At 42.7% G+C, this 25,188-nt stretch overlaps 1 pseudogene; it reads left to right on the top strand.

Annotated features, from left to right (window-relative positions):
• Positions 1-275: 275 nt before the first annotated feature.
• LOC107593459 (E3 ubiquitin-protein ligase RNF14-like) overlaps positions 276-25,188 on the top strand; it is a 35,123-nt pseudogene continuing 10,210 nt past the window's right edge.

The following is a 25,188-nucleotide window of genomic DNA, read 5'->3' as shown; positions in this document are numbered from 1 at the left end:
TTTTGATGTAATTTATATGTTATTGCCCGTGTATGTTCTTTGTTCTAAAAACTGCAATAAAAAAGTAGTTTGGATCAATTTGTGAAAAGAAAAACATTTATTTTGTGATAGATTATTACTTTTTCTTAAGGTAATAGTGTGACAATTCATAATTTGCTAAACAATTCCTCTATACAAAGCGTTCTTTTTTTAGTTGTTGTTTGCCATTACGTCATTGCTTCACACCCAGTAGTGGCGGAAATGCACCTCCTGCTGGTTTGCCATAAAACAAAAAAAAGAGGCAGAAGAAGGCTGGGTAAGAATAAGGTAAGCATACTAACCAGTTCAGAAGCTTTAATTTTGTTGGCCGATCATTCAGAATAATAAAAAGATTGAACCGATCCATCAGCCCATCGTTTAAACAGTTGTTGACGAACTTGGACGTAGTTTACTTACATAATTTAGTTTGTCAAGTTATGTAGTTCAACAGTACGTAGCGCTTTACCAACCGTTTAGTTAAGTAACCTAACCTAGCCTACATCTTATTGAGCAAGATAGTTTAGTATATTCTACTATGTAAACGCCTGTGAAGATCTGCTCACCAAATGTTCGGACTTTGCTCCTCGAGGAAAGCAGGATGAACCACTTTTACAGCACTTTGAGTTGATTGCCTTTTATATGCATTTTTACCTTTATAAATCAATTTTTATTTCTAAAAGTGTGCATCATCTTTTGAGTCAAATTCTTACATTTAATCAGGCAATTATAACAATATTACATTTAGGCTGTTACTAAACAAATGAAATCAGTATCAATAAAATTAATCTTTGCAGAAGTTGTATATGAAGTGGTATTTAGATGTATGGGAGAGCGGGACACAAAGTAACACTTTTTGACTTTCTCAAATTGTGTAAATCCACAGAGTATAATTTTTTTTATCCACAGTAATTTCACACTTGTCTAGTACAAATATGTCGCTTTGTTTCATAATTACAGTGTGTACATTTTTCGTTATTTACCCTCAAAAATTGGAAGTGAAATGTGACAACATGCCCCGTAGGTGGGGTACATTGTAACATCTGAGGGGCACGTTGTAACATGACCATATGACAGCCTAAAATATTATCTGATCGAATGAAAAAAATATACAAGACAAACTAAAATATTTTGTCAATAAAATAAAATATTTATTTCAAATAAAATAATGGCGTTTTTTAAGAATGAAAAATAATCTGATTTTGGAGTTTGACAATGAACGCATTGCAACCATGCTTCGGTCGGCCCACATAAACGAGCCAAAATGCTTTACATGTCTTGAAATAATAATTTCTTAACATTAAACATTGACTGTCCGTCTTTATTCACCTGCTTCTCGTCGTTTATCATTCAAATGTATTAAAGTAAATAGTGTGAATTACATCGCTAATGTCATAGAATAGCACATTGTAACGCAGTGTTACAACATACCCCATCTGCGCAACTGGAATTTAAAACGGGTTACTGTCTTCTGATAGTTAGCCAAGCATTAATTAAATAATTTAAACTGATAAATAACAGATTGGAGATTAAAATAATAGCAGATTTGTCTCATTTTAAATGAGCAATAAAAACTGAGATGAAAAATTGACCTAAACCAGAAATATAATTTTACTGTGGTAAAATAAATGTTCAGTGATATCTTCAAAAGACTTTTGAATTTTGGCGCACTTTTTTTCTCTATATAATGTTGATATAGTAACTAGTAAATGCTGTAAATTTGGTTATGCTAGCATGTGTGGAAATATTTAAACCACGTGTGTTACAACTTACCCCGCGTTACTTTGTGCCCCGCGCTCCCCTATCTCCACATGTTAATGCAGCTTAGAGGGACATGGAATGCTTTAACCTGCAGTTACAAATGCATAAATAATGTTTTGATATTTTAAACATGAAATGTTGAATAGTGATATTTGAAATTATTTAAAAAATGAAAAGATACTTTAAATGTGAAATTAAAACAATGGCAGCAAGTCACTGTTAAATGAGTCATTGCGATTGAACCAAATCCTTTAAACGGTTGATTCATTCAGGAACTAAATGCCGTCATGTTTCTCAGAGACGCAAAACAGAGCTGTGTTTGGAATGTTTTCTGTTGGCGAAATAGCGCAAAAACAGCCAGTATGGTGTCTAAAACGTAAGTCTCTTAATATTAACTTATTGTTTATTGAACTGTTGTATAAAATCAATATCACATTTGTAATCAAGCTGAATTTTAAAGAAAAAAACGGCACTCTTCGTGTGATATTAACTATATGAATTGATATAAATATATACATTTTCTAATCCCCTTATCTTGAATTATGTGATCATTCTTAATGCATATTAATAGACTAAATCATGCAGTGAATGAAGGCACTCTAAATGCACACGTGCACTATGATAGTCTAACCAGACTTCATCACGTCGAGTATGCATGCATGTAGGTGTGTTTTATTTGGTTTTTGCAATATACTCGATAATGTCATGATGTCTCACGAGTTCAGTATTTGCGCTAAACCTGCGCAGATTTGGCTTGCATGAACTTCCCCAAGAAATTAATGAGTGAACATAACTTACGAAAAGTAACCCGCCAAAGTGGCTAGTGATTTTTTACCCACATTTGGTAAGTGAAATGTGACAACATGCCCCGTAGGTGGGTGTTAAGTACTAAGTTAGGTAGAGAGGTTTACAAAAAGGGGTTTGAGTTACTAATAACAAACATTTAACATGGTAAAAAATATTTATTTATTGTTATCCGTGTTATATTTAATCTGCAACAGCAATGTGAACTTTTATAAACATCCATTTGGTCGTTACCTTTTAAATGCATCATTATGCAGAAAATATGAGCAGAGTTCTCTGCATGACTGGCAGATCAACGAGCTACTTCTTTTCTCTCCAGTACGGTAGGAAGTTAAATTAAATTAAATGTGGAGGATGTTAACTGTGACAAGATGTTTGATAGGCCAGTTTACAGTGACAGGGTACCTGTAACAGGTGCGACAGAGCGGTCCTAAAGACGCAATTGTGTAACGTGATAGTATGTCCCAAAGCTTGCCTACTCTTCTACTACACACTCAAAAGTGTGTACTTTTTCTTCACCAAAAGAGTAAATACTTTAAGGACATAGTATAAGTAGGCACATTGAGACGCAACATCGAACTTTACTTAAGTATACTTCATAAAATAAACTTGAAGTATACTACTTCAAGTTTATAAGGTATAAGGGTAGATAGCCAGAGTCTCTTTAGCCCCGGACATCGTCATGTACCCGTGCTCACTCAATCCCTGTACATTTGAATAATTAAAAGCATCAGGCGTAACAATGCGAAACGACACCTCCGTGTGGAGATCGGGCAGAAATGGAAACCTCCTGCGAGTTGGTTGCAGTCAACCTGGCAGAAGGCTCTCATCCAGTACGTTGCAAGCCATTTCCTAATTTGCCAACAGCCAATCCAGGATGTGCTTGGCCATGGCTCAGGCGAGCACCTCCACCAGCTACTTGCATGCGCCCTCTTAATTTCTCAATGCCCTCTTTTTTCTGTTTTTTCAATGGAGACCACTTTTTTATCCAGTTCATTTCCAATTATGGGTCAAATAGAGTCCCATTCTACATATTTTCTCAATTAAATATGCCATTTCACTTGTGAATATTACATTACAGAATATGCAAACACTGATTTATTTTGACTTCAAAGGGTCATGAAACCCCCCGTTTCAGCACTGGTTAGTTTTCACCACAGTTTTAAAGGGGTCATATGATGCGATTTAAATTTTTCCTTTCTCTTTGGAGTGTTACAAGCTCTTGGTGCATAAAGAAGATCTGTAAAGTTGCAAAGTCTAAAGTCTCAAATCCAAAGAGATATTCTTTATAAAAGTTAAGAGTCAGCCACACCTACCTAAAACGGCTCGTTCTAACACGCCCCCACATATCTACATCACTATGTGGGAAGATTTGCATAATGCCACCCAAATGTTCACGCAAAGAAAGAAGGCGTAACTTTTATTCTCGCTGCAGTATTGTTGTTGCCGCCGCCATGTCGTGAAGACGCTGTGTTTCGTTGTGAGAGCGAAACTACTTTGTTTGGTCTTCCAAAAGAGGACGATATCTGCTTTGTCACACCTGGAGCTGATCCATGCTGGTTGCTGAGGAAATACTACAACTTTGCGCTGTGGATCGCCGGATCGGCTTTCACCGTGGACGAAGCGGAGTCCAGCCCGGGGTCGTCACATGTGATTGACGCTGTGTTTCGTCGTGAAAGCGAAACTACTTTGTTTGGCCTTCCAAAAATGGACACGACTAGAAATCAGTGGTTAAGTTGTATTTACAACACTGTTCCATAACATTTCCGTTATATGCTTGAGGTATTCGGCCAATCACAACGCACTGGATAGCTGGCCAATCACAGCCTACCTCGCTTTTTCAGACCGATGAGCTTTGTAAAAATCGATGCATTTCAGAAAGGCATTAAGGAGAAACAATAATGTACAGTATGTGGAAAATAATGTGTTTTTTTAACCTTAAACACATTTCATTACACCAAATACACAAAATAATGTTCTTTTTAAGCAGCATCATGAGACCCCTTTAAAAAATGCTAAAAAAGTGGGCGTGGTGCGCAGCAGAGCGGAGGAGGTGGAAGAGGGGAAACAGACAACACACACACAGCTTAGCATTCTGACAGTTTAATTTTGCTCCCATCGAGTTAAAAACACAAATAAATGCACAGCCATTTGCACTCTGCATCGAAAACATATATATGAACGCGCTGTTGCACCTCAGAATTTTTATGGCTTATTCTGTGGCGTTTATATAAGCCTTTTGACGGGTTGTGTCACAGAGCTGTAAAAACGGTTATGCTCACCAAGTGAATGAATCGCGTTTGTGCCAAACTCTTATTACAAAGCAAAAACAAACACTCTTCTTCGATCCATGGACGTTTCTCTCAGTTATTGTGCGCGATGTCATCTCACAGTCTGAAACGTCTGTCATAGCAAATCAACACATGCTGTTGTGAATAATTAAGCGAAGCGTCTTCTCATAGTATAAGAACACGCAGTCTTATTAATAATTTAATAGACACCGACGCGTCATCGATGTTCTATTAGTCCATTGCCACGTCACAAATTGTGACATCAACACAGATTGTAGATTTTAAACCCGGAAGATGAAAATAGCGAAAAAAGCTTCAAATTAACCAGTATTCTCCAACAGTTAAAATTATTGGATGCTAACATTGTCTTCTATGATGTGCAACACAAACACCTCTGCTAAAATCTCAGAAAAAGTAGTCTGGGGCTACTAGTAGTCTGTAAGTAGTCTGTAGACCCTTTAAGAACTACTTAACATTCTTGAAATTTTACAGTAGTTGGTTTTATATTGATTACAGGAATATTCAAATGTCAGCCAACCAGGAAGCACAATCAGATGAACTGCTGGCTCTAGCAAGCGTATATGATGAAGAGGAGTTTTGCAGGACAGAATCAAGGCAGAAGGGCAAGATCCATCTGTGTCTTGAGCTTCCTCCTAACTTCAGACTGCTAGTCAAGGGTGAGATTTTAAGCAGGATTTGGTCAAAAACGTACTGTGATTTTCATGTTATACTTTGTGAATTAGGAACTATGAATATTGTACTTTGAACTATGATAAATATATCAAGGCCAAACAAGGCAGAAAGTGAAATATATACTGTGATAATGAGTTCAAACAGATGCCATTAATACAGGTAACGAGTGGAGGACAGAGGAGGCTCTTAAAGAAGAAGTTACAGGTCTGTGAGGGCCAGAAATCTTGCTTGTTTGTAGGTGATCAAATACTTATTTTACCGAGGAATTTACCAATTAATTCTTTAAAAATCCTACAATGTGATTTTCTGGATTTTTTTTTCTCATTTTGTCTCTCATAGTTGAGGTATACCTATGATGAAAATTACAGGCCTCTCTCATCTTTTTAAGTGGGAGAAATTGCACAATTGGTGGCTGACTAAATACTTTTTTGCCCCACTGTATATATATTAGGGATCAGAGGTGGAAAGTCCAGGGGTCAGAAAGTAAAAGTCCTGCCATATGTTCATTCCCATGAACTCAGCCAATTGATTTCACTGAAAGTGAAGTCAGTTGGCTGAGTTCATGGGTGGAATAAACATATGGCAGGACTTTACTTTCTGACCCCTGGACTTTCCACCTCTGTTAGGGATGCACCGATACCACTTTTTCCAGTACTCGCCCGATACCAATACTTTTATTTTTGGTACTTGCCGATACCGAGTACTGATATCAATATTTTTATTGCGTTTGTACATTTTAAAAAATATTGGGTACAGAAACATACTCGGTTACTAATGTAACCTCGGTTCCCTGAAATACGGAAACGAGTACTGCGTCACTAGACGCTACGGGAAACTCCTTTTCTCCGATTTACTGAAGACTTTTTTTCAATGCATCTGCACTGCCATTGTTTCAGAAATGAACCAATGACGAAGTAACGCGCCCGAGCCTGCCAAAATAGGCGTGGCATCTGGCTAAATAAGCAGGTGCTCGGCATAGGATCACTGATTCATATCAACTAAAGCGACGACAGAGTCATGCAGCATCATAGCACCCGGATTCTTTTCGGGGTCAAGAGGAGGCAAAGAAATGGGCTAACTCATAGAGGTCGAGCCCGGCTTTACATAATTGTTCTTAGAGCTTTGCACAGCCTCGGAACTAGATAGGGCCGAGAGCGTGCCGGAAGCTAAGCCCAGACATGCAACTTCAGCGGTTTCGAAACATAGTCAAACCCAGCAAGGATTAAATCAAGCCTTAGGGCGGGGATATGGTTCCTGGAGCATTTTGAGCTCAGAGTGACAGTTAAGCAGAAAGGACCTGAGCCTGCAAAGCAGGGACGTCCAGGTTGTAGAACTTGACAAAGGTGGACGGTGAGGACCGCCGCACAAATTTCTGCAATGTACACACCACTGGACCATGCCCAGGATGAGGCCATGCCTCTCGTGGAATGTTCTCTGACCCCGATGGGGCATTGAAGGCCTAAGGAGGAGTATGCAAGAGCTATTGCGTCAACTATCCAACGGGATAGTCTTTGCTTTGTGACCGGAAGCCCCTTTGTGCGGCCACCAAAGCATACAAAGAGCTGCTCCGACTGCCTAAAGGAGGCGGAGCGGTCAATGTAGATTTTTAACGCCCTGACAGGACAGAGCAGATTTAGCTCCTGGTCCTCCTGCAAGGGGGGAGCGCAGAGAGTGTGATTACCTGTGCTCTGAATGGAGTAGAGAGCACCTTAGGTACGTAGCCATGCCTAGGCTTCAGGACGACCTTGGAGTCGTTATGCCCGAATTCAAGGCAGGAGGGGCTCACAGAGAGCACCTGTAAATCTCCAACTCGCTTAACCGATGCCAAAGCCAATAGTAGAGCGGTCTTTAGTGATGGGTCGAATATCAGCGGATTGCAGCGGTTCAAAGAGGGGGCCTTTGAGCGCCCTCAGAACCGTAGACAGATCCCACGTAGGGACCGTAGAAGGGCGAGGGGGGGTTCAACCTCCTAGACCCTTTCAAAAATCGAACAACGAGGTTGTTCCTGCCGACCGATATCCCGACTATAGGAGCATGAAAAGCTGCTATAGCCGCCACATAGATCTTAAGAGTGGAGGGGTGCAACCCTTATCCAACAGCTCTTGAAGGAAGGACAATATCGAAGATATGTCACATGTGGATGGATCTTCGCCACAGTTTGTACACCAAGCGGTGAAGACCGACCATTTGAGGGCATAGAGGCGCCTTGTGGAAGGGGCTCTAGCCTGAGAAATGGTATTTAAGACAACCTCTGGGAGGTTCATAGGTTCCCATCGAGAGGCCATAAGTGTAGGGCCCACAACTTGGGTTGGGGGTGCCATATCGTCATGTTCGCCTGAGAGAGGAGGTCCCGTCTCAGGGGAATGGGCCATGGAGCTGCCGTGAGCAGCTGAGACATCTCTGAGAACCATAGTTGGTTTCTCCAGAGCGGGGCCACTAGAAAAACCTTGTGCCTTTGTTCCCTGATTCGCCTGATAACCTGAGGGATCAGGGCGATCGGGGGAAAAGCGTAAAGGAGAAGGCTGGGCTAATCGTGGGCCAGCGCATCCCTTTCCTTCGAAAAATAGATTGGGCAGTGAGAGTTGTCTTCTGAGGCGAAGAAGTCGACCTCTGCCTTCCCGAAGATCTCCCATATTCTCCGAACCGTCTGGGGGTGAAGCATCCACTCGCCAGAGGGGACGTTGCTCCGAGACAGCATGTCTGCTCCCTGGTTCAGTTTGCCCAGTATGTGCACACCAGTAGGCTCTTTTCCATCCTGAAGAGGTGTGGGGAGGAAAGACCGCCCTGGCGATTTATGTAGGATAATACCGTCATGTTGTCGGTACATGCAGTACTGGCGATGCAGAAGCCATAAGGCCCAGCATCCTCTGAAACACTCTGAGAGGAAGGGACGCGCCAATCGTGAAGGCGGTCGTCAGCCGCTGTATAGCCAGGACACATTCCGGCGAGGCTACAGCTATCATTTGTGTTGAGTCGAAGACAGCCCCCAGAAATGAGATTCGTTGGCTGGGAATCATTGAGCTTTTGGCGTAATTGACCCTGAGCCCCAAGCACTCTAAGTGTGGAGGATCTGTGGGCTATCAGCTCGGCCTCTGACTGGGCTAAGACAAGTCAGTCGTCGAGGTAATTCAGAATGTGGATTCCCATCTATCTCAGAGGGGAGAGAGCCGCATCTATGCACTTCGTAAAAGTGCATGGGACCAGAGACAGCCCGAACGGCAGGACCATATATTGATATGCCACTCCCTCGAAGGCGAATCTCAAGAAGCGCCTGTGACGGGTGGCTATCTGAATGTGAAAGTAAGCGTCTTTCAGATCCAGAGAGAAGAACCAGTCCCCTGGGTGAATTAGCGAGAGGATCTGTTTCAAAGTGGTCATTCTGAATGCGCACTTTACTAGGGCGCGGTTCAAGATCCTGAGATCGAGGATGGGCCTGAGGCTGCCATCCTTTATGGGGACGAGGAAGTAGCAGCTGTAAAAGCCTGACTCGCTCTGAGTTGGTGGGACAATTTCTATGGCCCGTTTCGCCAGCAGCACAGCCACCTCGGAACAAAGAATGCGAGCGTTCGTGTTCCCTACTAAGGTGGGGATCACACTGCAGAAACGCGGAAGTTCTTGAGCGAATTGGAGTAGATAACCTAGTTTTATAATCCCAATAACCCCCTTTGACACGCCGGGGATGGCCTGCCAGGCCTCGGCCCTTGTGGCAAGGGGTTGAATTGGTTCGGGCGGCGGGTCGCTGTGAAGGGACCCGGGGCTTGCCGTGTTTGGAAGAGGAAATTTGCTCTCTTTTAAGTATGTTTGTGTTTTATTTTGTCCGCTATCACAGCGGTTGTAAACTTGGGCACTTGAACGGGCCCTCTGCATGCAATAAACACATTTTTCCCAGCACCCGGAACTGGACGGGGCAACTGGGAACACATACGAAGCAGTTTGGGGGGTGGTCCGGCCACAGCGAGACTTTGCCCCCTCCTCTTCCTTCCTGAGGGATCAGGATGGCTTCTGAGGCGCAGGGTCCAGCACAATCTTGGGCCAGGGTCCCTGGCGCTTCGGGAAAGGGTGGTGCTTTGCAGAACGCGAGCGCTGCCTGGCCTCAGGCTGTGCAGAGGGCTAAGTCACAGGAGGCGTAATTTTAACTGGCTGTTGAGTCGGTGCCGGCTTGGGGCGACTGGCAGCAGCTGCAGAACTGGAACGCTTCGTCAGGAAGTGTCGCATGGCTTGGGACGACTTCTGTGCAGTTGTGAAATGCTCTGCGAACCCTTCCACAGCAGGTCCAAAAAGGCTAGTGGGGGTTCGGCAGGGCTTCGAGGGATGAGCGGCCTTTGCCTTCCATCCGATGGCTGTGGGGGGGCGGAGGTGTGCAGCCACCGCTTCGTCCAGAGGAGGCAGCTTATCATAGCCCTTCTGTGCAGCGCCGTCGACCGTAGTGAGGGCGGGAGAGACAGAGGAGTGTAAACGAGCTGAGTAGAGGGCGTGCCACGAGTTTGTTAGCTCGTCGTGAACCTCTGGGAAGAAGGGCGCAGCTCGCTGATGAGGGGTCTGGTGGTGTCCCGGCAGAAACCACTCATCTAGGCAGCTGCGAGTGGGCTCTTCAGGCGAAGACCACTTCAATCCGAGCTCCTCGACGGCTTTTGATAGGACACGGATGAGCTCGGTGTCCGTACCATCCCTGGCGTCGATCGGCTCCTCAAACGGCAAGGGGGCCGGGTCAGCAATGAAGCCCGACCAATTCTCAGCATCCAAGGCTGCAAGGGACATACTGTCATCAAGCAGCTCGTCATCCGATCCCCCAAATGAGACCAGGTCACTCACGATAACAGAGGGGCGTTGGTTTGGATGGGAGGAGACAGGGGAAACCTCTCTTTGTGGAGAGAGTGAGCCGACGTAAGCTCACTCATATCCGACATTATGATCCTCTACCCCGCTGTTTTTTCCTCACAGGTTCCTGGGAGGAAGGAAATGGGGGGTGAGGGGCGGAGTCGCTTTCTGAAAAGAAAGATATCCGCGAGCTCAAAGAGGCAAGACTCATGCTCTCGCAGTGGGAGCATGATGTCTCTGTGAGCGCGGCTTCTGCGTGGGATTTCCCCAGACATCGCACGTATTCACTGTGTCTGTCATCAGCGTGCAGTGGTGTCCAAATTTGGTGCATCAAATTTGCAGTGCAAGTTTGCTCAGAAATTTGCTCTTTTTTGTTACCACAAGCAGGAAAGCGTCAACACAGGTGCTCTGCAGACGGCTTGTGAGCGAAGCGCTGACCGGGGCTGCCTTGAGAGCGATGCTAGAACCGAGCTGCTTGAAGCGACGATCTGATCCGGTGCTGCAAAGGGGTGTGCTGATCAGTGCTGCTTGAGAGCGGCGAGCTGCAAGCGGTGAGCAGAGAGCGGAGGCGGCGAGCTTGAACACTTGTGAGTAATGGAAGAGGAAGTTTGCTCTCTTTTTGAAAATGTTTGTGCATGCTTGGGGCGCATGGACGGATCCGTTGTTTGCACAAAACACAATTCCCTCTGCACCCGGAGTTGAACGGGGTGTCAAGTGGTCTAAGAGAGGCTGCTTGAGGGGCAGTCTGGCCGTAGCGAGATCTGGCCCCATCCTCTTTCGCAGATCAGGATGATGCCTGAGGCGCCGGGTCCAACGCAATCTTGGGTTGGGGTCCCTGGCGCTTAGGAAGAGGGTAGCGTTTGGCCGAGAGAGAGCGTCCCCGCGTCTGCTGCGCCTTAGCGGGCTGAACGGCGGGGGCGGCAGGGGCTGGCTTCACGGGCTGCTGAGTCGGCGCAGACTTAGGGCGAGCAGAGGCAGCAGTGGAGCTGGAGCGCTTAGGCAGGAAATGTCGCATAGCCTGGAATGATTTCTGTGCCTCTGTGAAGCGCTCGGTGAATCCTTCGACCGCCGGTCCGAAGAGACCCTTGGGAGAGACTGGAGCATCGAGGAAGGGGACTTTATCCGCATCCTTGATCTCTGTTAACGTCAGCCACAAATGGCGCTCGAGCACCACAAGGCTGGCCATCGATCTCCCGATCGCCTGAGCGGTGGTCTTGGTGGCGTGCAGAGCCAGGTCGGTTGCGCTCCTCAGCTCCCTTAGGGTCGCGGGGTCCAGGCCAGATTCGTCAGAGGAAGCGAGGATCTTGGCTTGGAAGACCTGGAGGACCACCATTGAATGAAGCACCGAAGCCGCCTGTCCAGCTGAAGTGTAGGCGCGTCCAGGGAGAGCTGAAGTGGTCCTACACGGCTTGGATGGGTGAGCGGCCTTTGCTCTCCAACCGATAGCCATGGGCGGGCAGAGGTGCGTGGCCACCGACTCCTCCACGGGAGGCAGCTTATCATACCCCTTCTCTTCAGCACCATCGATGGAAGTGAGGGCAGTTGAAGTAGAAGCACGAAGGCGGGTGAAGTAGGGAGCACGGTCTGGTGAGCTCGTCATGGACCCCCGGGAAGAACGGAGAGGATCGCTGACGAGGGGCTTGGCGGCACCCCGGCAGGAACCACTCATCCAGACGGCTCTTCTCCTCTGGCGGAGACCACTCTAAACCCATCTTCGACTGCTTTCGAGAGGATCCGGAGAAGCTTGGCATCCATCCCGTCTTTGACTTCCCCCAAATGAAATCAGGCCGCTCGCGCCAGCAGATGGACGCTGATCAGACTGGGAGAAAAAGACGAGAGAACACTCTCTCTGGGGCGAGGCATGCGGGATCTGGGCCGACGTGAACTCGCTCGCAGCCCATCGCTCGAGTCCTTTGCCCCTCTGTTTTTTCCTCACAGGTCCCTGGGAGGAAGAAAACGGGAGGGCGCGAGGGGTGGAGCCGCTCTCTGAAAAGAAAGCAATCCGCGAGCGTAGAGAGGCGAGACTGAAGTTCTCGCAGTGAGAACAATCAGTTCCCGTGAGCGCAGCTTCCGCATGGGATTTCCCCAAGCAGGAAACGCACTCCTTGTGGCTGTCATCGGCGTGCAGGGGAGACCCGCACGAACCGCAGTAACGGCGTGGCATTTGCAACAACGCCAAGCTCTTTTAGTAAGCTCTTTTCATATCGCCTGATGGCAGCAGGGGAAAAAGGACCGGAACTGCTGCGTTGCTGAAGCGGTTGAGAAGCAGGTCAGCCATGCTGAGAGATCCCGATTCCAGCTGCGAAGACGGCGAGCGGCTTCGTAGATCAGCATAGAGACGTAGAGTCGTCGCTGAAGGAGAAGAAATCTGAGAATCCTGTGGTGAGCGCCCGTTTATATAGCCAGATGCCCCGCCCATTCTGGTGGGCTTTGGCGGGCTTCGTTGCCGAGCCATTGGTTCGTTTTTAATACACTGCACGAACCAATGGCCGTGCAGTTTCACTGCGTGATTGACGTCAAGGCTTCAGTTCAGGAGAAAAAAGGCTTTTTCCCATAGCGTCTTAAGACAAGACGCAGTATGAGTGTAGTATCGAAAGGGAACTTGTTTTGTTTGGTAAATCTGACTGTTATGTTTTACAGTATATTGCAGTTTTTTCCTTGAATTAACGGTAATCTACTGGCAGCTCTGGTTGCCAGCATGTTACTGTTTTTCTACAGTGTGTTGCTGTAAATTAATTACAGTTTATTACTGTTAAATTGCGTTTCATGCTGGGTTTTTTCCATCTTACATCTTTAACCCTTTAAACCCCACAACAAAATCCTCAGTTTTAAGTGAACACTTATAATGTGTCCACACTACAGAGTGAAGCAGTGCTGAAGTTAATGAGATATTTCTGTGATTAATTATGTGATGATTGTGCATTAGTGATGAACAGCTGCTGTTAACAAGCAGAATCACTGAATGACAGAGAAACACAAGAACTAATTCTGACTTCAGCCACAGCCTTAGATGAAATCAACTGAAATAAAAAAACATTAAATCTCTCAAGATCTGATTAAACAACCCCTAAAACAGCATCACCAGCTTCAGTTATTACCAGACTGACTTTATTTCTGTCAGACGTCTTCAGAAGTGCTTATTGAGAGTTGCAGAGGTTTAGATGTTTTTTGTTTTTTTGGACATTACCATGATGGAGATCAGTGTTTACTTTAGTTGAGCTCTTGAACCCTTACTTTTTTTAATGGAAAACAGTATGTTACTGTCAAAATTTGACCACATGTCAACTAGGAAAAATATATATTTTTACAAGCGAGACATTAAAAAAGAATAAAATAAAATATAGTTAAAATTACAATGGAAAAACCTGGAAGGTTGTATCAAATATCTTTTTTTTTTTTTGTGACATTAATGACAGTAACAGGATAGTCACAGGACTAACCAGAGTAACAGGGATGACAGGACACAGATTCTTCAGCACACTACACGTATTTGTTTACATAATACTGTACAGTTTTACAATTCTAAATGGCATTATATTGTTTTGCACTTACTAGACTTGCTTAGTTGTATGACAAAAGTAAACAGTCAATTTTTCAGTTTAAGTCAGTTCGTTGTTAATTTAGCACATTACATTTCTAAGAGATCTGATGTTTTAAGGGTTTATTGTAATTAGAAAATGCGCCCATCTGTTTATCTGTGTCCCCTCACAGAACTTCAAATATTCTGATCTGGTTCAATTATTAGGCAAGGAAGATGATCAGATCTTGGTCTGCTTTCAGATGATCACAGAAAGACCAAGATCTGATCATTGTTTGCTGCTCTTGTTTGTAATTGAATTTACATAGATGCATTATTGACAATGAGTTAAAAAAATAGTTTTATTGAGACTGATCATCCTATCCTGGTCATTAGCAACAAGAGTAATAGTAACAATCTCATTAAAACTAACTGAAATGTAACGCATGGTCATATGCCACTAAATGATATAGGCATTAGCTTAAAATTACACTCAGGGTGACCTTTAAAAATGTTTGCATTTTACACAGACAATCTTTAAAAACAGGGTGATGCCTAATCTATGTCATCCCTGTTACTCAAATGTCAAAACCTGTTGCCCTAAAAAGTAACAGGGATGACAGCAACAGGTTTGACCATTTCAAACTAATTTGCTAATTTCTAGCTAATAGTGAAGTACATACTTGTGTTTTAAGTGTGAGTATTCTGGTTGAGATATGATGTAACCTCCTAGAAGTGATGTCACTTGAAAGTACATTATTTTACAAGGGTTTTTGATGAGGGTAACAGTGCTGACATGAAATCAGGGGACACCAATAAAAATATAATGCATTAGAAAAAATGCACTTGTGCCAAAAACATTGCTTAACAATGAGACTATATTTAAAACATGCTAATGTGATTTGTATATAATTTTGCCTTCATTTTGCAAATGAAAAGTGCTGAAAAAGAAAAATCATAGTGAGGGACAGGCCAAAAACCTTAATCAGCATAAATGCTATTTAAATTATTTAAAATAAAATTTAATTGACTTTTATGTAATATTGATGAATACATAGTATTGTAATATTTTTAAATTGCACATTTATTTGTTGTTATTTTAAATCTATGTTTAATTATTTCTTAGGGATGCAAAAGGCACAGATATTGATATATACAGTATCGTAAGGTACTGTATATATATACATATATATACAGTACCTTACGAAAGTATTCAAACCCCTTCATTTTTTTCACGGTTTGTTATATTGCAGCCTTATGTTAAACTGCTTTCAATATTTTTTTTTCAACATCAATCTACACTCCATACACCATAATGGCAAAGCAAAAACAGAACTGTCTCAACTTTGTAAATTTTTTTTTTTTTTTTAAACCTTAAATAAATACATTGCATAAGTCAAGTCACCTTTATTTATATAGCGCTTTTAACAATACAGATTGTGTCAAAGCAACTGTACAGCATTAAATACGAAAATAGGGTGTCAATAATGCAAAAGTAAGTATTCATAAGTATTCAAACCCTTAACTCAGTACTTAGCTGAAGCACCTTTACAGCCTCAAGTATTTTGGGGTATGATACGACAAGCTTTGCACATCAGCATTTGGCAATTATCTGCCATTCTTCACCTCACCTGTTCACCTCTCAAGCTCTATCAGGTTGGATGCACATTTTCAGGTTTCTCCAGAAATATTTGATTTGGTTCAATCCCAGACTGTGCCTGGGCCACTCAAGGACATTCACAGAGTTGTCTATAAGCCACTCTTGCTGTGTGCTTAGGGTCATTGTCCTGTTGGAAGGTGAGCCTTCTGCCCAGTCTGAGGTTCTGAATGATCTGGACTGGGTTTTCATTAAAGCTATCTCAATATTTTGGTGCATTGAGATTCTCTTCTACTCTGATGTGTCCCTCAGTCCCTCCCACTGAAAAACAGCCCCACAGCATGAGCCTGCTACCAGAGCATTTGGCAATTATCTGCCATTCTTCACCTCACCTGTTCACCTCTCAAGCTCTATCAGGTTGGATGCACATTTTCAGGTTTCTCCAGAAATATTTGATTTGGTTCAATCCCAGACTGTGCCTGGGCCACTCAAGGACATTCACAGAGTTGTCTATAAGCCACTCTTGCTGTGTGCTTAGGGTCATTGTCCTGTTGGAAGGTGAGCCTTCTGCCCAGTCTGAGGTTCTGAATGATCTGGACTGGGTTTTCATTAAAGCTATCTCAATATTTTGGTGCATTGAGATTCTCTTCTACTCTGATGTGTCCCTCAGTCCCTCCCACTGAAAAACAGCCCCACAGCATGAGCCTGCTACCAGCTTACTTTACTTTTGGGATGGTACTCTGCAGGTGATGAGCAGAGCTGGTTTCCTTCAAACATGATGCTTGGAATTTAGGTTCATCAGACCAGAGAATCTTGTTTCTCACAGTCTGAGGGTCCTTTAGGTGCTTTTTTTTGCAAATTCCAAATGTGTTTTCATGTGTCTTCACTGAGGAGAGGATTGAGTTTGGCCACACCAGCATAAAGCACAAATTGGTGGAGTGTTGCAGCGATGTTTGTCCTTCTGTAGGTTTCTCCTATCTCCACATATGATCATGGAGCTCAACTAGAGTGACCATCAGGTTCTTGGTCTCCACTCTAACCAAAGCCCTTCTCCATCAATTGTTCAGTTTGGCCAGAAGATCATCTCTAGGAAGAGTCCAGGTTGTTCCAAATGTCTTCCATAATGGATAATGGAGGCTACATGCTTCTGTGAACCTTCAATGCAGCAGAATTTTTCCTGAACTCTTCCCCAGATGTGTGGTTTGATTCAATCCGGTCTCTGAGCTCTACAGGCAGTTTTTTTTTTTTTACCTCAGGGCTTGGTCTTTGCTCTAATATGCATTTTCAGCTGTTAGACCTTTTAAGACGTGTGCCTTTCCAAATCATACCTATTCAATTGAATTTGCCACAGGTTAACTTCACTCAAAGTGTGGTAACATTTACAAGCAAAATTAATGCTCCTAAGCTCAATTTCAACTGTCCCAGATAAGGGTATGAATACTTTTCAGTTCAAGTTTATTTGTATAGCGCTTTTCACGATACAAATCATTGCAAAGCAGCTTTACAAAAAAAAAAAATAATAGTTTCTACAATATATTTAGTAGTAGCTTATCAGTGGTGACTATGTCAGTAAATGTGCATATGGCAGAAATGTACGGAAAAATCAATTAAAGATGTAATCAAACAGACGATGAACACTATTAACAGCAATTATTATATGTTGCAATCAAAATTTGGTAGTTCTGTATGTTGTTTCAGGGTTGACATCATCTGAGGTCCTCTGAGGGGTTGGCATCCTCTCTTCTCAGGTGTTCTCGATCCAGACTGAAGCTTGTGTAAATCCTAGTTACATCCCGTGGCAGAAACAGCGAAACAAAATACTTATGCAATGGAATCATTTAAGTTTTTAACTTTAATAAATTTGCAAAGATGTTAAAAACCTGTTATTTGCATTGTCATTATGGTGTATGGAGTGTAAATTGATGTGGAAAAAAAGACATTTAAAGCAGTTTAAGGCAGCAACATAATGTGAATAAAATGAAGCACTGTATATACATATATACCCTGCAAACAAGCCAGCGCAACACCCCTGAAAAATTGAAAACTGAAAATGAAAAATTTCAAAACAAATTAAAAAGTCAAGGGTCAGGAACCCAACTAAAGCAAGCACTTACCTCCATAACGGTGACTTCAAACTTTATTATTTTAAGGGTTTAAGGCTTCCTGGAGGCTAAGTGAGGGCTGCCAGTGCTAAGGGGCCAACGTTTTGGCAATGAGCAAATTCTCAGGGGCCCTGCGCTGGCAGCTCTAAGTGGGCCCGTAAAGGGCCAGTGCAGGCTTGTTTGCAGGGTACACACATACATACATATATAAACAGCAGCTCTCATACTCCTTTTTTGTTATCTCCAAGTCTCTTTGAGGAAGTTCAGTCTTACTTTTAAAACCTCTTTTTTTTTGCATTCATACTGCACTTGAACTTAAAAGTGGACAATTCTCTCAGCCCAGGAATGTATTTTCCATGAGTGTATTTGCAGAATGTGTATATTGTGAACAATACAGCTATTAAATCATGCCAAGAGCCTTTTGCAATTGAGGTATGCATAGCAGAATATTATGATAGCTTGATTACACCACATAATTAAGAACAAAAAATTTTTTTAGAATTACAATTTTAAGAAAATACAAAAAAAATAAGTATTACAAATTTTAAAAAGCCAGAATTTTACCATTTTAAATAACAGAATTGTGAGAACATTTTGTATTCTTTTATTCCGTAACAGAAAGCCTCCATATAATTCAGACAGAACTAAGTGTGGTGCCCCTACACTTTAAATGACATATTCAGTTTATTTATTTAATACAATCACATACTTCTGTGGATTAATAATTGCTAATGAAAGGTCAATTAACAAAGTCTTCATAAGCTTATGTTTTGTGCATATTTTACATAGGGCAGGCATGTGTAGAGTGTGGTATATCCTTTTTACCACCCTTGGTTCTGAGTTTTGAACTACCTACAGACTACCCTTCAACATCGCCTCCAGTTTTTACTCTAAGCTCCAAATGGCTTTCAAGAATCCAGGTTTGTCTTTTTCTAGCATTGATCTGAGCTCTTTTAATTAAATAAAAACAAATAATTTAGTATTTTTGTTTTATAGAATTATTTTGTCTTTTATCTTTTAACATGCTATTGGCATAATGAAGTTTCAATACTGCTCAATTAATAAGTTATTTAATGTCTTAAAAGATCACTACTCTTTGCAAGAGACTGGATGAACTTTGGGAAAAGAACAGGGGCAATGTGGTTCTTTTTACCTGGATCCAGTTCCTTAAGGAAGAAACTCTGGAATTTCTGAACATCCAGTCTCTCCTAGAGATCCAAACCATTGATGGCCAGCCTCAATGTGAATCTGGTCAGAACCAAGCGGTAGACACTGCTATAGAAAAGAGTAAAGTGCAAGCGTTCGACCAACGAGCAGTTCAAGAAGTTTACCATCACACAGATATACTAACCCAGCTGCTGGATTTTAATGAAGCTCAAAAGCAGAAGAATTTTGATGGCAAGATTTTTTGCTGTGGAATCTGCTTCTCTGAGAATCTGGGTTCCAATTTTTTGTCCTTCAAAGAGTGTCAGCATTTCTACTGCAAGGCCTGCATGAAGGAATACTTCCAGATCCAAATTAGAGATGGTAAAGTCCAGTGCCTTACCTGCCCTGAGCCAGAGTGTATGTCCATGGCCACTCCTGCACAGGTATTTTTATCTTGTGTGTTTGTGCCGTAGTATGAGCCAGACGTAGGACTTTCAAGTCACAAGCAAGTCTTCAAGTCATATCCCAAGTCCTCAAAGAGTTAAAGTTAATGAGATAATTAAGTGACTAATTAAATTATGATTGTGCATTTGTGATGAACACCTGCTGTTATTAAGAATTACAGAGGATCAGATGTTGATGTTTTATTGGTTAAAATGATGCCACCATTATGGAGATCAGTGTTTGCTTTAGTTAGGCTCTTGGTCCTTGACTCTCTCTTTATAGCAATGCATGTGGTGTTATACAATTAGGACAAGAAAATTAGTTGATTTTCTATGATGAAAGCAAAAATCGTCATGAGCTGGCCTGATTACATTCAATTTAGCTTTTTTCAGTTGTATGTTTAGGTTTTGCATAATTAATTCTGTGATAATACAACGTACCAACAAAGGGCTGCTCTAATAGTTACAGTGAATGATTTTTCAGCCTATGTAATGCATCTAAAAATTTGATGTTCAGTACTAATTTGACACACACAGACATGAATTTCTTCAAGGTTTGATTCAGCAATGCACAAACATTGGTGCATGGGTCAAGAGACTACCTAAAGCAAACTTTGACCACAATTATGGTTGTGTGTTTTTTTTCCCCCAGTTGATTTCATTCAAAGCATACAGCACAATAGCTGCTTGAACACTGTTTAAGAACTAACACCACTATACTGCTATAATAGGTCAAACTTCTTGTGGACCATGATGAATTTGCTCGCTATGACCGCCTCCTTCTGCAGTGGAGTCTGAACCTAATGGCAGATGTTGTTTATTGTCCACGCATGAGCTGCTGCATGGCTGTGATGATCGAGCCGGACACCACCATGGGCATCTGCCCCTCATGCCAATTCGTGTTCTGCACTCTTTGCAAGAGAACATACCATGGCCTCTCTCTCTGCAAATAATGTAAGATCACAGTAGAGTGTGCTTTAATACAGATAAGTATGTCCGTGTACGTTTTGATAGTTTGCTTTAATCTGAAATGAAATAAGCAGAAACGAGAAAACGGTCGTGTTTTCGTTTTTTTAATTTGTTAAAAAAAAAAGAAAAAACAAGATTTGGGCTCGATTTTCGTTTTTTTTGGTTCACGGGTAGAAAACGGATAAACAACTTCAAAATTTGTTTTCCCCTTGTGGGCGGTCCTAACACGCCCCTTTCTGCCGATTGGTCAACGAAATCTGAGCCCGTGACGTCATCCTTAGTTCGTTTAGCAAAATAATAGTACGGGGCAGGTTCTAGATCAGGTGCAACCTAACGCGTTTCACAGAAATATTTATTTCAGAAATTTTTATCAGCACCCAGCCTGTTTTATTTAGCTGTGCACATAGTTAAATCTGTATGGTGAAGCTGCACTACCCATAGACAGCGCAGAACGGATGAGAAGCACAGATTAAAAAAAAATAATAATAAAATAGACGTAGAATGGTCCCCCAGATATTTTTTTAGTAAAAAAATAATGACAAATCTGTTTAAGCTCACACCGTTAGAATATGGTACATTTCGTTAATTCATTATTTACAGTCATACATGTGATTGAAGTCTGTTTTTAGGCTGTCAAAATGTAAATGCCTCTACTACAACATCTATAGACTGCTAAGCGCATATGGCATCGTTTAGGCTGCTTGTTTTGTGCTGCTCAGGTGAAGCTAAGCGGGGAAAAAATGAGTCGGAAAAAGAAAGCTACTTATGCTTTTGACTTGACTTGTTTGATGTGTAATTTTCTCTTTTTCTATCTTTCTACTATATTTATCCACTCCATGTCGGAGCTTTTGTATTTTACTTACATACATTGGAAACGTGCACTCATTTTTCATTATTAACAATAGCAAAGTCGGAATTGACCCTTTTTTTTTTTTTAGAAATAGCCTTTGTGCACAGCCAGCCTTGTACTCTTCTAGGTTCAAAAAACTGTCGTCCATAAAATGCGTTGCACAAATTCGAACATCTGGGTTGTGCTGTTCTGTTGTAAATAAACATTAACCAATGATTCCTAATTGCATCTACTTCCGGAAAGGCCAAATAAAGTGCTTTTGCTTTCGCACTGAAGCACAGCATCTCCCTGACATGGCTGCATCAACACAACTGCTGTTCCTGAAACCACGCCTTCTTTCTTTGCGTGCACATTTGGGCAGCATTATGCTAATATTTCCACATAGTGACGTAGATATGTGGGGGCATGTTAGAGCGAGCCGGCTTAGGTAGGCGTGGCTGACTCTTAACTTTTATAAAGATTATCTCTTTGGATTTGAGACTTTAGTCTTTGCAACTTTACAAATCATCTTTATGCACCAAGAGCTTGTAAGAAAGAGAAAGAAAAACTTCAAATCGCATCATATGACCCCTTTAACATTTTATACATTTACATTTAATCAAACGCTATTATCCAAAGTGGTTTACAAATGAGTGCTGGGACAAGTCTGTAATTATAACTGATCATTAATTAATTATTAGTCTATATTTATGATTATTGCAAAGTCATCCAAACTGGCTCATGGCATCAAAACTACCCAAAATGTCGAAAATAAAACAAAATGATCGTGCATGACATTCTTTGAAGTATACAGTATGCATGCAGTCACACAAACTCATTAGTGAAATCTCCACCTGGTGGAGCAAAAGGACAGCTGGCACCATTACTCAGACTGGAATTTTCACTAGTAAATGAAGATTAAATAATCAAATAAATTGCTACTGAATTTGACCAGTAATAGCCTCCAGTGAGTTTATTTTCTACTTTTTTTTTTGTTGATATTTTAATGTATTTGGAAGTCACATCAAATATTAATTAGGGTAAGCAATTAAAAAGACAAACAATAGTTTATCTCTCTTTGTTATATAACCTAACATTGCATTGACTGAATATGTATATATATTGTTGATGAACTCAAAAGCCTGTTCTTAAATGATATATAATCATGAATACCATAATAAAATAAATAGTCATTTAAATATATTTCAATATAGCTGTAGCGAATCAGCTCAAAGGGGGAATATGAATAATTAATCATAACTAGTTATAATTAATTATAAATAGTAAGATCCGCTGTAAGCATTCATTTGACCTCTCAGTGTCAACTGTCTGTTAATTCTAAGAACGTTAATTTCCTATTTAAGGAAAATAACTTTCTTACTGTACAATGCAACTCAGAGCATGTAGCAAAAATCTGCATGATTAGGGACTCCAGTTATGAGCAAACAATGAACAACGTCAAGTGTGATACAAGTAAGACTTTATTAACTACATAAACACTTAAACTAGTCTAACATACACACACACACACGCATACAGTTGGTATAGGAAAAGGGTTAAAGCTTAGGTAGTAAAGAGAAGAGAAATAAAAACATGAAGCTATGGTACCATTTGATATTCAGCAGATCTACAGCCTGAAGGAAACATCAGTTTCTTAGTTCAAACACACCTTTGTAAAAGGTGCAAATGATGCTTAATGTATCAATTAATAAGACTAAGTTTTATACTTGCACGTCTCGCCTGGTTGAAAGAGAGTCCTGATGCTCTTTGGGGCTCCAGTAGGTTAGCTGAAGTTAGGTGATGAGGAAGAACCATTTTGAGTCAGAGGATCTTGGTGAATGGAAAGTCAAGGCCGAAGGCTGGCGCGAACTTAGGGTGTCCTTAGGAGCGTTCTAGCTCACATCCTCATCTTCTCAGAATCTAACAGAACCGCAGACTGAATTGGCTATGTGTTGGAGCCCACCGGGCATGCCCGCACCGGCTCAGGCTCCAACACGCTTCTTAACAGAAGAAGAACATCAAGTACCTGGGCGGAACTGTGCGTGAGCCTTTTAAAGTCTGAGAAGATTCACGCCTCTCAGGATGGGCTTGTCCAATGAGAAAGGCTGAAATTCCAAGCGGGAGGTTGGAAACACTGGGGAGTTTTATGACTCTTTGTCTCCAAGCATGGTATTTCGCATATGTAATTCGACTGGGTGTTGATGCACAAACTAGTAAAGATTCTTAGAACATTAATGTGTTGCATAGATATCAGCATGTAATATGCACTTTCAATTAGATCATCCGAGTGGTGGCTCTCTGGCTGTTGTTGCCTCCAGGAGTGGTTGTGGTGCCATGGTGGATGCTGTCAGGTGGTGTGCTGTGGTGATGTAGGCTGTAGCAAGGTGAGGGTCCTCGAGCTTGTGCAGCAGGTGTCGAGGCTGTGTCAGCTGTCATCCTGAAGTGAGTTGGTCTGGGTAAGATGGTTGTTTGTCGATGTTGTTAGCCAGTAGGCTATCCGTGGTACCCACGATGTGGAACAGCCGGGTTAGACTCTCACTGGTGAGAGTGCAGGTGGTTCCAGGGATTGCAGGGAATTGTTATGGAGATTTTGTAGTGTGCAGAGAGTTTCAGACTGACCTAGTGATGATGGCAGGAGAGCAGCAGGTGGTTGTTAGCCCTCTGTTTTGCTCGAACGTCACTAGAAATCTGATGTTTGTGGTGTCTCTTTGCTCTTGTGGCGGCACCAACTGAGCTTGCCTGAGTTGTGTTGGTAGAGGTTTCGCTTTTGGGCATGTGGGCCCGTTGCTCCATCCAACGTTGTCTGGCTGATTCTGGGGTGTCGACCGGTTTTAAGGGCTGCTCCTCCCTTGGAGGGGTCTGATGCGGTGTTGCATCAGGCAAGGAGTCAGAAGTTTGTCCTTCTCAGTACTCCTCAGTTGAGTTTTGTTCAATGAGCTCTTTTGCTAGTGTCAGCAGCTTCTGTAACTCAGAAGTAGGTGTGTCCAGCTGTCCGTGTGCAGCATCTGTTTGGCACCTGTGTGAAGGGTGTGGAGGAGGATGTTGTGGTGGACTGCTGTTGGACATATCGTAGTGTTCGCAGGATGAGGATGGCCTTTTCCATGGCTTCTCCCTGTGATTGGTCTGGAACCTGGGTCTGTTGCCATGGTGACGGCTCTGTCCTCCATTGGCTAGTGGCTTTCTGTAGAAGGGCCTTGCATTGTGGCAATGCTGGGATGCCTTTTGCTTTGGATTCTGGGATGTGCAGTTCAGAATCAGTGGGGTCTTACGAACACCTTTGGTGGAGGCCTTGTGCTTGTTGTAGTTTTTGTAATCCGCTTTGACAGTTTCAGACTGCTGGTACAGGATGTTGTGTGCCTCAAGGCCGGAGGTGATCCTGAGCAGATAGTCTGTCTTGTGTGGTCACATCGGGCAGAGTTCCAGCATAAAAGTCCATGTTTTGCAGATGGGCAAGTGTTGTGGCCCTCTGCAGTATTTAGGTTGCCAGTTGTATTGTCTCTGGCCAGCTTGTTGGGGTCTGTGGGGTCACACGGTGTGTGTTTCTCCAGTGGTCCTCTGGAAGGGTCCCTGCCCCATCTCCCTGTGGTTGCTGGCCGGTGAAGTGTGAACAGTGGGCTCTCGCCCCCCCCTCGCAGGTTCGGACTCTTGGCTGAGGGGACCTGGGCCTGCTTGTCAGGGGAAATTCTGTGTCGTGTTTTCCCTGTCTGTTCACCTTGTAGTCTGCCAGCATATTTCAGTTCATTTGTGATATTGAATTCACCTTGGCTTCGTTTTACTTTACCCGATTGGTGTTTGGAATTGTCTCGTTGCTGAGCAAGGACTTGGATTTCAGCTCGGGCTGCTTGCAGGGGGCATTCACAGGCGTTGTTTCGGTTCGCCTGAATTAAACTTTTTCCTTCTGCAGCTGCAGAGGTTTTCAGGAAGCTGACTTGTGAAGTGTCAAGCAAAAGGCTTTGGCTCCCCCCTTCGTAGCTGTGTACAGGGGTGAGGGGGCTTGCACTGCTGGCGGTGTGACGTTCAGCAGGCTGTCTTTTATGTAAGTCCATGCGCAGTCGGCAGGACTGTTTCAGTTCTCTCTGAACCATGTCAAGCTCCTCTTTAATGTTGCAGAATTGTTGAGTCAGGCTTTGAACTTCAGCTCTGGCTGCATGCATATGGCCTTCTAAGGCCTTAGCTCTGGTGTCTCTCTCATTAAGTTCCACA

Source organism: Sinocyclocheilus grahami, unplaced genomic scaffold (assembly GCF_001515645.1).
Source record: "Sinocyclocheilus grahami isolate Dianchi unplaced genomic scaffold, SAMN03320097.WGS_v1.1 scaffold171.1, whole genome shotgun sequence".
In the NCBI taxonomy this organism is placed as follows: domain Eukaryota; kingdom Metazoa; phylum Chordata; class Actinopteri; order Cypriniformes; family Cyprinidae; genus Sinocyclocheilus; species Sinocyclocheilus grahami.
Note: the sequence above shows the minus strand (reverse complement) of the source record. Positions and strands in the feature narration are given on the sequence as shown.